The following is a 13,915-nucleotide window of genomic DNA, read 5'->3' as shown; positions in this document are numbered from 1 at the left end:
CAAGCCTGACAGTGAAGAGCCCAGAAGAGCAGAGCCGGGGTCACCAGATTTGAACACCCCCTGGATGAAGATTCCAAACATCCAGAAACAGAAATCCCAGTCAAGCTAAGGGAAGGACATTGGTTGTGACGAAGTGTGATTATGGTGTGTTGTCCAGTGGGGGAAAGCAGATGGCATAGGGTCGACGGTTTTGTTGCCAGATGGTTAACACGGTTTCAGGCACTGGAAATCCTGTGGAAGGTCAATATTGACAGTCCATGTCGACAGCGCACTTTCTCCCAGAGAGAATTATGGAGGAATGCTTTAACTGTGGCTCTTCAGAAGCTTTATCATGTCTCCTAAAGGAACGTCTGTCGGTCTGGGGAGTACTCTTAGATGGGCTCATGTGCCTTTTGTGTCCAGAGACGGACACGTGTGTGCGTGCATACGTGGAGATCGGTAGAATGTCCTTAGAACACAGAATGTTCTGTGGACTGGTTCAACTGAAACATACCCTGAAGAAAGTATCCATCAAGGGAAAGAACAGTGCTCCATGAAAGGGAAGTGTATGCAAGACGACCTCCCAAAGCCAAAGGAGCCATGAGACCAAAGGAAAAAGCTGTCCAGTCCAGGCTGACAAGGGATGGTCTAAGAAGACTTCCAGACAGAAGCACTTCTTGGGCAGCCGGCTGCAAGACGGATCTCCACAGCCCACTTCCTGTAAGATGGACTTTTATAGCCCTAGAGGCTGGGCTTCTGCTGGGGGACCCCCAGGAGGAGATGATGGAGGATGGTGTGAGTGCTGGTCGTATCTCCAGAGCTGATCACGGATGTTATGTCTCAAGGCTGTTCTTAAGTGATATCACTTCTGTGGTTAAGTAAAAAGGAAGAATAGAGTCGAGTCTATGGCCAAGGAGACCTCAGGAAACAGATGGGTCACCACGGCTTTTCTGTCCAAGTTGGTATCAGGCCAGTTGGCCCAGTCGCCAGCAGGGAGGCACAAAATACACACTCCGGGGGTGTGTGTTGGCTGGCACACACCTGCAGGGAAAGGGGGTACCCTGAAGTCATCCAACCAAAACCCTGAGCTTACCCCTCCTCAACAACAACTTTCCATAAATCACTTAAATTCCTCTGTGCCTTTGTCTACTGACAGGGAAATTGTTGGTCACAATGACATCACCAGGTCTCTCTCTTTTCTGTAAATTGTACACTTGTGCACTCCATTCTCTGGCACACTCTCTCTGGGTGATTTTGTCTTACTGTTCACACACCATCTAAAACTTGACATTCATAACTTCATTTCCTATCCAGACTTCTCTTCTGTGAGCCGCAGACTCCTATGTGGAAAAGTCCACTGGACATCTCCATTGAATAATATGTGTGCGATACCTACCATTTAGTTCCCCGACTCTTAGTCTCCTTCATGCCCTGGCCCACAGTAGCCCTCCCTGAGCTTTTCTTCTCGGTCCATGATGGTCACCATCCCCCCAGTGGCCTCATGTCCCCTAAGCCTTCACGATTCCCTGCTCATCCCCTTCCAGCAACCTCCTGACACCCACACAGGAGCATGCACACAGGCACGCTGACACACACACAACTCTCTTCTCTCCCCCAGCGCATCCAAAACCCCCACCATGTTCCTTGGATTTCTGCTCTTTCCCGCAAATCAGGAGAGCAGAGGCAAGTGTAGTCTTGTCACCCACTGACCCATTTTCCAAGCACCAGTGATTGTAATGAAGACATACAGAAGCTTGGGTCAGGCTTCCTAAAAACATTTCAGTGCCTTCCACTGCAGTTGGAGGAAGTACAAATTAGGAACCATGGCTCAAAGGACCCCCTTGCTTCGTACAGACCTTGCGGGTGGGGGGTGTAGACTTCTTTCAGGGTTTGCATTGGTCTGTCTAGCCTCACTGCCTTCACAGATGCTGTTCCCCACAGGGTGCCCTTCCCTTGCCCCTCCTCTGTGAGGACAATTACTTCTCTGGGCTCTGCTGATGTCGGGCAGCACAGGGAGCATTAGTATGCGTGTCTGTAGGGCCGACTTGTCTTCCTTCTCCTTTCTTTCCTCCAATGGCTTTTGTAGAGGTTTATAGTCTCCTCACTGCTACTCTACTTGTCCAGGACCCCAGTCTTAACCATGAATCCTGAGTCCCCCCTTCCCGCCCCCCCCCCCCCCGCCTCCGTGGCATATCCTGGGCCCCGGAGGCAGAACACAGAGAGCTCTTCTGTCCTGCAGCCTGTGACAAGTGCCTCAGGCCATGGCCATTCTGTCCTCCCAGTCCTTCCATGAATGGCCTGAACATGGCCTCACACCCCCTCCGCCCTTTGTACCCATCAAGCCCCAAGCTCAGGGCAGCTGCAGGTGCACCAAAGCGCCCAGCCCCCATGCTCCCTGCAAACCCCTCTGCCTGCTCTCGGTGACCCCTCTCAGCGGTGCTCTGTGTCCCAATAAAATTCTCTCGACTGTGTGTTTTGTTTTGTTTTTTTTTTTTTCTGTAGGTCTGTCAAAATCTCGTCCACGGTATTGTTCTCTTACGCAGCGGTTCAGCCGTGGGGGGAGGAAGAGTAGAGCGCGCAGACTCAGTTCTGGGGCTGTGGGGAAGGCTTCCCGTGGGCCAAGGTGGGAATTTGTGGGATGACCTAATGGGCTTGAAAAATCAAAGCCGGGGTGTTGGGGGGGAAACGTGGGAATTTGGTGATGGGCCCGTGGTCAGAGGGATCCACGCGTCTGGGAGTGTAGATGGAACGAACGAGCTTTGAAGAATGAGCTTTCCCGGTAGGTTCCTCCAGATTTTCTTGACCTTTATCACCAAGAGAAATTAATGTTTAACCAGCCCCGGAGGCTGGGAAAGCAAGGACAGGGAGCCATCTGGATCTCAAGCTACGAAGAGTGACCTGTCGGAAGACTGCCTGGCCACGCTTTCCTCAGCCCCCAGAACGAGAGAGTCTCCTGACGGAGAACAGACTCAGAAGGAGGTAGTATTCCCAGCAAGTAAGTCCCAGGCTTCATACTTAATCGATGGTTATTGTCGGAAACCGCAACCTTGATTCCCGGTCCCAGGGTACTGAACGTTCACTTAACGTTAACTCACCTGAGGACTGGACGTCACTATTGGTCAAGTGCTGTTAGGCAAGGCTGTCGGGACCAAGGGGACTGACCCTAGGTGCTTGCACGCACACAGTCCTGCACGCATCTCCTGTGTGGCCAGGCGAGGGCTGGGGAGGATTTCCTGCCTGTCACTCGAGAGCAAGGACAGGACAGACATGGGCATATCTTGTCCTCACCACTTGCTTCCACCGCGGTCTTGGGTCCTTTGTTCGTCTGGGTCTCTATTTCTTCCTCTCAACAATGGGGATTTTTCTAGCACCCACCTTGTCAGCTGATTGTGAGGAGTCGATCTCATATTGTCCGGAAAATATCCGGCGCTTGGAAGGTGATAGAGAAATGGTGACTCTTCCCTTCCCTGTGAGATCTGGAGCATCAAAGGTAACCTCAGAGGCTCCCTGTCCAGGGTGATCTGAGGAGAACTGAAGGGTCTTCCCTGCCAACTTGCCCTGCTGGTTACAGTCTCTTCAGAAGGTACCATTTTTGCGACTATCATTGCTTCTCCATCAGGTCGGAGTTAAAACAATGCTTCTGAGTGTTCAGCCTGTGCTAGGACTCGCCTCCTTCTTCTTTAACATATCCTCATCGGATACACAAGACACTGAGTCAGGAGAGCTGAGGAGGATAGTCGTGCAAGGCCTCCCCTCTTGCGACCGCGAAACTGGCGCTTGGATGTCGCTGCGGCATAGGGTGGCCCCTGGGAAAGCGTTGGATATTTAAGACACTTACTATGTCCCAGGCACAGGAGTCCCTCGGAGAGCAGGCAGTGGACGCTGGAGGGACGGGACCAGAGGTGCAGGACTGTGGGCAGGAGGGGGACAGAAAGGGTGGACGTGAGGAACGTCAAGGCACAGCTGGAAAGTGACAAGCGCAGGACTGGACACAGGGTCGAAGGCTCTGATCTCCCAAGGTGGCCTGAGGGCACAGCAGACATTATCTAGACACGTTTCCCTGTGCACAGCCTTGGGGCCTGAAGCTCCCGGGTCTGAGGGTCCCTTACCAGAGCACGCTGACCCCCAGAAGCAGCCTGTCCTGCTCTCAGTCAGCCTAGTGACCCAGTATGTTGGGTCCAGGAGGTGACAAACGGTGCTCCTACTGCTGGAGTAAGTCATCCCAGGGTTCAGCCCTTGCCCTGTGGCTGCATATGCGTGTGGGATAGAGGGGCACCCTAGGACTCTCCAGAGTGGAAAGATGACATTTTGAAACCAGGAATGTGTCAGTGCTGCCCAAAATTTAAATCGTGATTTCCAGACTTTCAAAAATCACTAAATAACATGGGAAGAAACACGGCCATCTGCTCGGGGGGTCGTCCCTGAACTTCACGACACCCCTGGCTCCAGTGGCACGAGAGAGGCTCAAGGAGGCCGACCGCAGCTGGGACTGAGGAAGAGGATCAGTGTGTTCCCATTGAACAAGGTCGTTCACAGGAATCGATTCAAGGAGCCCATGGCACCGACGATGATAAAATGCTCAGTCCACCGAGAAGAAGATACAGCTCTAGACAATATAACCCTAGTGTATGAACATAAAGAGATCTTAAGTATATTAAGCAAATCTTGGCACAACTGGGGAGAAATCGACAAACTCACCCTCATAATGGAAATGTTCAATGCATCGTTAGCGATGGTAGTAAACAGGATGACTGATCCAGGGAGCAAAAATATTAGATTTGGAAAACTTCGGTAAGTAACCGTCTTGGTATGGGGGACACAGATAGAAGCCTTTGGCAGAGAGCTAGAAAACACGCTTTCTTCTCAAGTGTCCGTGAAATGTGACAAAAATTGAGGATGTAACCAGCCATCGCCTAAATCTCAACACCTGTCAGAGAATCGCTATCAGACCAGCGAGTTCTCTTGCTCCGGTTCACCTCAGGTCAATCCACTTCTGTTCAGTTCAGTTCAATTCAATTCAACTCCATTCAGTTCACTTCCGTTCCATTTTTTTTAAAGCAAAAATTGTTCCATTTGTCTGGAGTTGTTTTGAAGAGATATACCATGTAACTGACACATCAAGGAAAAAAACAGAATGGAAATGAAATAATACTCAGAAATAAATGTTTGTTTTAGGATTGAGATATGTATTGGAAGCTGAACATAGAAGAAAGCAGGTAGTTTTAAAAGCTAATATTAGAGGGATGCCTGGGTGGCTCAGTCAGTTGGGCCGCTGCCTTCAGGTCGGGTCATGGTCCCAGGGTCCTGGGATTGAGTCCCGCATCGGGCTCTCTGCTTGGCGAGGAGCCTGCCTCTCTCCGTGCCTCTGCCTGCCTCTCTGCCTGCGTGTGCTTCCTCTCTCTCTCTCTCTCTCACTGACAAATAAATGAATAAATAAAATCTTTTTTTTAAAAAAGCTAATATTAGAAATTGAAAAAGGATAGAAGTTGAGATAAGCAAGCAACTAAAGGCTCCAGAAAAATAACAGAATGAAGATAATTAAACATAGGCAATAATAAAGATTAAGAGGAAACATGAATGTGGAAGGAGATAAAGGTAGATGAAGGCAGACCAACAAAGCCACAAATTCTTCTTTTTTAAATCTAAAACAGAGATAGTCCTGGGGCATCTGGGTGGCTCGCTTGTTTGAGCATCTCTTTCTAGACCTCAGCTCAGGTCTTGATCCCAAGACTAAGTAAAGACAAGAAGAGAGGAAAATAGGGAAATAAATAATATCATAAGAAAAGGGGGTATCATTATCGGGACACCTGGGTGACTCAGTCGGTTAGGTGTCCACACTCTGGGTTTCGGCTCAGGTCATGCTCTCGGGGTTGTGAGATTAGACCCTACATCAGGGTCCATGCTCAGTGGGGTGTCTGCTTGGGATTCTCTCTCTAGCTCTCCTCTGCCCCTCCCCCTGCTCATGATCTCTCTTTCTCTCAAATAAAATTTAAAAATAAAGCTTAAGAAAAAAAGAAAAGAGACATCATTATAAATTCAATCAAGCAGAATGATAATGAGTATATTATTAAAACAGACAAACCCTTGTCATTAAATGTAAAAATTTAAAATTACATTTTGTTTACATTTGGAACAACACCACGGAGAAACAGAAATCCTATTGAACGGTCCTGAATAATAAATAAATTGATTTATGAAAACTATTTCCTCAGACAATGATTTCTATATATGATTTGTCACTCTGTCAGTGATTGGGTAATTCCAAATTTCAAAATTATATAAATTGCTTCAGAGAATTAAAAAAGGGGTTATCCTTCATCCATGAGATCACAGAATTGACACTAAAACTAGAGAAAATCCATAAAAGTAAGAAAAATAACAATTTTATTCATGGGAAGGAAGTAAAAATTCTATGCACGTGGCTAACACACCGTAGTTTTATCTGAGGAGTAAAAGGATATTTGAAAATTAAAAAATGTATTAATGACATTCATCATATTAACAATTTAGATTAAGAAAACTATATGATTCTCTTCTCATTTGATGCAGAAAATACTTTGATAAAATTAAACTTCAATTTACTATAAAAGTAGGAATAGAAGAAACCTTCTAATGGAAAACCTTCTAAAGGTTTTCCAACAAAACCCTGTTATTAATAGTGAAATGCTAGAAACATTCTTTTTTTTTTTAAAGATTTTATTTATTTATTTGACAGAGAGAGACACAGTGAGAGAGAGAACACAAGCAGTGGGAGAAAGGGAAGCAGGCTTCCTGCTGAGCAAGTAGTCCAATGCGGGACTCGATCCCAGGACCCTGGGATCATGACCTGAGCCGAAGGCAGTGGCTTAACCAACTGAGCCACCCAGGTGCCCCTAGAAGCATTCTTTATAAAATCAACAAGATGAGAATGTTCACAACTGCTTCTGTTCAACAATATCACAGAGGCCCTAGAACAGGGCCAGGCAAATGAAATTTTTTTTTTAAAGATGTATTTGTTTGAAAGAGAGAGAGCTGCTGGGGCAGGGGGGCAGAGGAAGAAGAAGAGAATCCCAAGCAGAATCTGTGCTAAGCATGGAGTAGACATGGGGCTCCATCTCACGACCCTGAGATCGCGACCTGAGCTAAAACCAAGGGTTGAACACTCAACAAACTAATCCATCCAAGTGCCCTAGAACAATTATTCTTACTAGTACTGTAGCAACAATTGTCAATCTTTTATGGTTAACTGATTGAGTGCATCATTTAAGAAATCCTTCCTACTCAACATCCTAAAAATGCATTTCTGTTGTCCTAAAAATTTTGCCTTTCACAGTGAAGGATTTAATCTATCAGAAATCTGTTTTTGTATATGGATTGAGAAACAGGTTTAACTTCATTCTTTTCCCAAGTAGGTGACCAGTTGCCCAGAACCGCTTAAGACTCTGTTCTTTCTCTATTGATCTGCAATTCCATATCTGTCAATTGTCCATGTATTGGTGGGGATTTTTCCCAGCTTTCTATTCTGTTTGATTGGTCAGGTGTCTATCCTTACATCAAAATCATGACTTTTCTTTTCTTTTTTTTACAGTTTCATCTGTCTGTCTTGATAAGTAGAACAGACAGGAACATCCTTCTTTCTGCAGAGTATGCTGGCTCTTCATAGACCTCTGCTTTGGCATTTACATTTTAGAGTCAAATATCTGTGTTGGGATTTAGATTGAAATGGTATTGAGTCTGCGAATCACATGGAGAGAAATGGAAATGCTTACAACATGGAGCAGGCATTTATTCCCATTTTTAGATCTACTTGAATGGGTCCCATCAGTTGTTACAAATTTCTTCATCCAGGTCTTACAAGTCTTTTGTTAAGGTTTTGTTAGATTCACTCCTATTGTCTTGTTCTCTTTTTTTTAATGTTTATTTTTATTTTTTTTTTTATTTTCTTGTTTCTCATGAAGTCCTGCCTTGCCATGATTGCAGTGGGTGGGCAGTGCAGCAAGCCCAGCCTCCAGAGCCCGAGGTCTTAACCCTGAGCTGAATCTTCTTTTATTTTTTTTTTTCAAGAATGTATTTATTTTAGAGAGAAAGTGGTGGGGGAGGGGGGAGGGGCAGAGAGAGAAAGACAATCTCAAGCAGACTCCCCACTAAGCCTGACATGGTTTCCATCTCACAACCCCAAGATGATGACCCCAGCGGAAACCGAGAACCGGATGCCTAACTGACCACTGCACCCCGGCGTCCCCTGTGCCTTCTCTTTAAACACTTGCATTAGGCAGGGTGGTATGCTGCCTGAAACCTTTCAGTGACTTCGCTTTCTCTGTAAACGCAGGCTGGGTCTCCAGCTTCAGGGCTCCTGCCTGGGCTGTGCCCCCTTCACCAGCTTTGCAGTACTGGTCCTGGTGGACAACTGTGGATTTCTCTTTCTGCTCTTTCTTTCCTGGTCTGCCTCCCTGCCTGGCATGCCACCCAGCAAGCAGATTTGCTGTGTCCAGCATGAGCACAGGCTGGCCTGCTGGCAAGGAGTATGCTTGTGTGGGACCTTGCCACATTTCCTAACCTCTTTGGGCCTCAGCTTCCTTGTCTGTACAATGGGGATGAGAATATCTACCTTGTGAGGCAGTTATGAGGGACTGAATGATTTTATGTAGAAATGCCTGTAATGAAACCTTTACAAATGTATTTTTTAAAGGATTTTATTTATTTATGTGAAAGAGAGGCAAGAAAGGGCTCGAGCTGGGAAGAGGGGCAGAGGCGGAGGGAGAAGCAGACTCCCCTGCTGAGCAGGGAGCTTGACTCGGGGCTCAATCCCAGGACCTGGAGTTCATGACCTGAGTTGAAGGCAGATGCTTAACCCACGGAGCCCCCCATGCACCCCAAATGCTAGGTGTTACAATAGTGACTCTTTATGGAATGGAGGATATCTCTTGATTCTCAAACCCCCTTGTCCAGAGGTCTGTGCTGGGCTCAGCCCCTCACCATACCTCTCTGCAGAGCCTCCCTGTCTTCATGCAGGGTTTACCAAGCAGTGTGCTGAGACCCCAGAGCCCTTCCCAGGGCTCAGCTGCCGCTGACCCAGCCAGGGTGGTCTCTCTTCCCACAGAGTGCCTGGTCCTACCTGCCCCTTGTCTGTAGTAGCCCCTCCCAGGGCTGGGGGATGAGAAGCATCCCAGCCTCCTGCCCTCACCCAGCCACGGAAGGAGGGATGAAGCTGTGCACCGGGTGCGAGGCTCCTCACCAGCCCCCCATCCACCCCACACCTGCCGCAGGCCCAGCCCCTCCTCTCCAAGGCTTCTGCCCCCCACCGGTTAGCCGGCGTGTACTGCACGTGTGTGCGCGCGTGCGGTGGGAGCAGAGGAAATGCACGCCCCTCCTGACCTGGGTGGGCTCTGCCAGTCCCCCTTTCCCAGGGCTCTATGCACACCTTCAAAGAGAAATGAACCCTGCCCAGTGTACTGCCCTGATCAGTCTGCCGCAGGGGATGGAGAAGGAAGCCCAAGAAATCTTGCCATTTGCAATGGGCCTTGAGGCATTGTGCTAAGTGAAATAAGTCAGAGAAAGCAAATACCATATGATCTCACTCATATGTGGAATCTCAAACACAGATCAAACAAAACCAAACCCAAAGTCCTAGATACAGAGAACAGATTGGCAGCTGCCAGAGGGAACTGAAGGGACGGGTGTGTGGGGGTGGGGGATGGATGAAGGGGTCAGGAAGTGCACACTTCGAGCTATTAAAGAAAGATCCCTGGGGACATAATGGGCAGCTTGGAGATCTGATCCTATGGTATCAACTTGGAGAGGTGACACAGGTGCCTAGACTCAGGCTGGGGATCAAACATCCGATCACTACGCCGTATGCCTAAACGTAACACAATATAGTATGTCAATCATGCCTCAATTAAAAAAGAAAGCCAAGTGCATTATTGCACACCGGTTACAAACCATTAGAAAAATCTATCTTAAATAGGTGTTTTTAAAAATGTTCTCCTTTAAAAAAAAAAAAGACATTTGTGTTTTGAACGCTATAGGCTTCTTTTAACCAAAGAACAGGATTTTGAATCACATGAATCGGATGAAACCCTCACCTGCGTCTGCCGCTCTCTGATCTGGACTAATGGGCTTGGCAGCGATTCGTTCTGGGTGGCCCGTGCACAGAGGGGCCCCGGAGCCACCCACCACCCCCAGGCAGCGGGCTCTGATGGCCGGGGCTGGCCGAGTGAGTCCTCCTTGCTTGCTTCGCCACGCTGGTCCTTCCTCCTTGACAAGCCAGGACGCTCTGCTGCTGCTCCGAGTTTGCCCTGAAGGTCTCCGCGCATCTGGGTCCTGCGCAGAGCTCTGGAGAAACACAGCCCTTTCTCTGTGGCCTTTTCCCTCTGCCCCCCATTCCCTGCCCGCCCCCCCCCACCTGCAGTCTCCACTGTCTCCGTGGTCCTGCTCTGCCCCCACCCGGCCCTTGAGTCCGGGGTGAGGAGCAGGAGGGCGGGAGGTGGGAGATGCTGCTGCCGGGGAAATGAGCAGAACAAACCGCTCTGATTGGCTTTGGGGAGGCGGACACTGTCTATATAAATGGCAATCACATCCTCTGTGTCTTTAACTGTCACAGGGAGAGGAGAGAGAAGAGAGAGGAGCGAGCAAGCACCGCGGGGCTGCCTGTGAGTACTGCTCCTTGTCCTTGTAGCCTGGGGGACCAGCCCCACTGGACAGTCCAGCTCCTGGATGGCTGTGGCCCTGGGGTCTGGGGACCAGAGGTTTACCTGTTGCTTTCAGCCAGCGGTTTTCCTCCAGCTGGTTTAGGATGGCTCAGCATCCTGCTGCGGGCTGGTGGGCACACGATAGGAACTTTTTGCAAACGTAGGTGCCAACCCAAGTCACCTGTCTTTTTGTGTGTCTCTAAGCAACAAGTCAGGGAAAGAAGCGGAAACTTCTGACGTTTTTTTTTTTTTTTTAGCCTGTGTTCTCTGAGCCACAATAGCAACATAACAAAGCGAGTGGAAAGGAGCTTCCAGGCTGGTGCCTGGTGCATCCGGAGCCCAGGGAGGCCAGGAGATGGGGTGGGAAAGGAGGTGGCTAGGAACCAGGTGGACCCAGGCTGCTTGGAGAGCACTGCATGTCCCCTGCCAGGGCTCCTGCCCTCCGTGTGCAGGAGAGCCAACAGTTCTCCTGCAAGATGGTTATAAACACCTGTTCTGATGTTTGTAAGGGGCGGGGCACACAGTAGGTGGTTAATAATGAGAGCTATGGTATTAACAAGCCAGTCACCAGCAGGTGGGATTGTCAGAGGGGGGTGAAATGCTGCCCAGTGCTTCCCTGTCCCGGGAAATATTGTTTTCTCCAGTTTCCAAGGGAAGTTCAAGAAAGTGATCCAGGTTTTCTTCCCTAATCCTATTTCTCTGTCAAAAGCTCTGAGAGCTGGGTTCTTCCCCTTGGTTTCTCCTCCAAATGGGCAGCATTTTTTGTTCTGAAACAGAACCCATAGCAAAGGTGCCAGTTACAGCATCAAAGCTGGCCTCTTTGGGTTTTCCACGCTGCTGGAGAGACAAACAGATCCTCTCTGCCTGAGGTGTGGGGGGGGTGCAGTTCCCCAGCAGATACAGCAGACATCCTGGAACAGTTCTGACAGGATGAGTGTCGGGATGGTTCTGTAAAGGAGCAAGTTTGTGTCCTTTACCGCAGCCTCTTTCTCTCTTCTGGACATGAGCTGGGGGTGCATCTGTGCACAGCCAATTTGATGAAAATAATTTTAAAAAATACCCCTTCCAAACCCTTACAAATCAGATAAATAGCTGGAGAATTTATTTACATCTGTTTTCTCCTCTCAAGGATGTGCATCATTCTGAAGGTTTTACCCTGTAACCTTAGAAACTGAGTCTGGTGGCAAGTTTGGGGAAAGACTCCAGGAAAATTAGACTTTGTACATTAAAGAGGTTGTGAAGTGTCTCGAGTTGCTCATTAGCATTTCTGGGAGGCGATGCTCAGGGCATCAGGGGGCAGAGTACAGGCACTGGACCTCAGCAGACCGGGTCTGGTGTTCCGAGGGCACAAACCCACCAGAGAAACTGCCTGTAGCCATATGGGCTGAGACCAGCCACCTGCTTCCCTGAGCCCATTGCCTCATTTCTAGGGTGGGGATAGTATTGCTACTTTGCAAGGCTGGCGTGAAGATGGGGAGGGCACCACTGCCCTGTGTAGGGTAACGATTTCAGCATTTGCCTGGGTTTGGAGGAGGTGGTGGAAGCACTTCTCCTGGGCCACAGAGGACCGTGAAGTTGGTCCAGCCTCTGCCCGTCTCTGCCCAGGTTGGGGCTCAGATCAGAGCTGTCCCCGGTGTACTTGCTCCAGGGTGTGGTAAAAGGGCAGTGCCCAGACCACACTCTGGGTGGCACGCGCTGCCTCTCCAGCCCAGACCAGAGCCTCCTCTGGCAGCAGGTGGCTCAGGAGCCCATGGCCACTGGCCACAGCTGTCAGGAGAGAAGGCTGACTTCAGCCTCCACAACGTAGCACCAGCCCCCAGTGCTCCCGTTCCTGGTTGTATAGCCTGGGTCAGGGCACCAGCGCCTCTGAAGCTTGGTCAGACAACGATAATCATACTCACGGGCTGGGTTGTTGAGACAGTAAATGAGATAGGGCACAGAACAAGCCTCGCAGAAATTAGGCAGCAGTGACTCATCTGCTTTTTCTGACAATAGAATATGACAATCCTGGGTCAGCGTGTGCTTGAGGTCTGACTTGGGGAAGCCTCAAACACAGATTTTTTTTTTTTTTTAACGACACTGGGGACAGACCAGCAACACCCTCCAAGGAGCAAGAGGGAGTCCGCAGTCAATATTTACCACTGACCTGATTTGTGAAAACAAAAAAACAAAAAACAAAAAAAAACGGAGACTCCCCGAAGACTGGGCCAAAGCCAACTAACCAGACTCCTGATGGCAGGTGTTGTATATTTGGGAAAGATGATAAATCAATATGTGAGTTAGCCACAGGCGTGACTGCTATTAAGAAGAAAGCAACCAACTAGAACATAATTTAATATCTCGAGTCTATGGAAAAGGCAGATGGTGGTGGCCTTTTGTGACCTATTAATGTGACTATGAGAGATCAAGAGAAAGGGGGTGAGCATTTTAAGGGCGAGGAGAGAGGCTTTCCATGCCAGGAAACTGTCTTCTGGAAGAGAATAGAATTAATTGGAAATGGGAGGGGCGACATTAAAAATCAGAATGGTTGGATGGTTCTCGTACAAACTTTTCAGAATAGCAAAGACAAAGGAAAGTGATAAAATTTTTTAAATTTTCAATTTTGATTGAAAAGAAGTTTAAATGTAAAGTGTGAGCCAATGATAAAAGCCAGCAGAGATGGGGTGTTCATGCTTGCTGTGCCGAGGGGTGGGTGACATGTTTGTATCATCCCTGTTCTTCTGGAAAGAAACAGACAGCGTGCAAAAGAACAGCAAACCTTACACCTCTTAATCCCATTGGGGAATTGACATGTCTGAGGGACAAATTCAATAGGAAAACCAAGCAACGTGGCTCACGATGGCCGCAGCCGATGAAGGACAGGTGACCCGGGAAGTTTGCCCAGCAGGTGTTAGTAAGGGTACATGTGTATGCTCTGTGAATACAATGTTGCTTGCTGTAATTGGGCCATGTGAAGCATAAGTGAAAAAAAGAGGAACCAAATAATACACATACCTTGGTAACCACCGTCCAAATTGTCCAAGGCCAGGTGTAAATCGGAATAATATCAACAAGTTTGCTGCCCCCGTATTTTTCTTCTGAAATTGCTGCAGGTATCAACTTCCCAGGCAGCTTCACATGTCAGGATACGTTTTGCAGGGAGGCGGGCAGAAGCAGCAGTCTGTCCCCATGGGAGTAAAAGAGAAATTGTGACATAGATTTCTCTGTGGGTTCTGCCCATGAGAACGGTCAACCAGGAAAACACTGAGGCTCGATCTTTGTCCCTG

The 13,915-nt window shown here is 48.6% G+C and overlaps 1 protein-coding gene and 1 long non-coding RNA gene across 7 annotated transcripts in view; one reads left to right on the top strand and one right to left on the bottom strand.

Moving 5' to 3' along the window:
* The first annotated feature begins 2,808 nt into the window (after window positions 1-2,808).
* Window positions 2,809-13,915, top strand: part of DDC (dopa decarboxylase) — a 77,094-nt gene continuing 65,987 nt past the window's right edge. For 2 of the 4 annotated variants that reach the window (XM_082692545.1, XM_082692547.1), the window contains exons 1-2: window positions 2,810-2,974; window positions 10,562-10,610. The gene's annotated coding sequence lies outside the window, so the exon portion shown is untranslated. Of the gene's footprint in view, window positions 2,975-10,561; window positions 10,611-13,915 lie in introns of all 4 variants that reach the window. The other 2 variants (XM_082692548.1, XM_082692546.1) reach the window with 2 other exon arrangements.
* LOC309845089 lies at window positions 2,991-13,903 on the bottom strand. Of its 3 annotated transcripts, none has more exons than XR_014301027.1 (3): window positions 13,644-13,903; window positions 10,044-10,293; window positions 2,991-3,889 (listed from the first exon to the last, which is right to left on the bottom strand). It is a non-coding gene; the product is annotated as an uncharacterized lncRNA (long non-coding RNA). The 3 variants fall into 3 exon arrangements; XR_014301028.1 differs by lacking the exon at window positions 2,991-3,889 and adding an exon at window positions 8,123-9,817; XR_014301029.1 differs by lacking the exons at window positions 2,991-3,889; window positions 13,644-13,903 and adding exons at window positions 8,123-9,817; window positions 10,713-10,860.

Source organism: Mustela nivalis, assembly GCF_964662115.1.
Source record: "Mustela nivalis genome assembly, chromosome: 12".
In the NCBI taxonomy this organism is placed as follows: domain Eukaryota; kingdom Metazoa; phylum Chordata; class Mammalia; order Carnivora; family Mustelidae; genus Mustela; species Mustela nivalis.
This window is presented reverse-complemented; position numbering and strand designations above follow the sequence as displayed.